Here is a 291-nt window from a genome sequence, read left to right as displayed (position 1 = left end):
AATAGACTCCCCAAATTCGTGTTATTAATTCAGATTCCTTGTTGTCCAGTCCGTTTTTATCAGTTCTTATCAATATAAGTTGCAAGATTATTTGCAATGACTGACTTTGTTGATATAGAGTCTCTTGTTTCAGCTTTGATAAGGCATCTGATAGAGAGCTTTGTTGTCTTTATTCATTTATCTTCTTGTTATATTTATCAATATGTTAGTTTATATTATGTGTAGTTGTGAAGTAAATATATTATCTAAATGCACAGACACTTCAGGTCACAGAAAATAAGAAGAGGGATT

The 291-nt window shown here is 30.6% G+C and overlaps 1 protein-coding gene across 1 annotated transcript in view; it reads left to right on the top strand.

Moving 5' to 3' along the window:
* LOC119594433 (unconventional myosin-XIX-like) overlaps window positions 1–291 on the top strand; it is a gene marked incomplete at its 5' end in the record, with an annotated part of 15,165 nt that overhangs the window by 4,533 nt on the left and 10,341 nt on the right.

The sequence above is a fragment of the Penaeus monodon genome, chromosome 33, assembly GCF_015228065.2.
Source record: "Penaeus monodon isolate SGIC_2016 chromosome 33, NSTDA_Pmon_1, whole genome shotgun sequence".
Classification (NCBI taxonomy): Eukaryota; Metazoa; Arthropoda; class Malacostraca; order Decapoda; family Penaeidae; genus Penaeus; species Penaeus monodon.
Note: the sequence above shows the minus strand (reverse complement) of the source record. Positions and strands in the feature narration are given on the sequence as shown.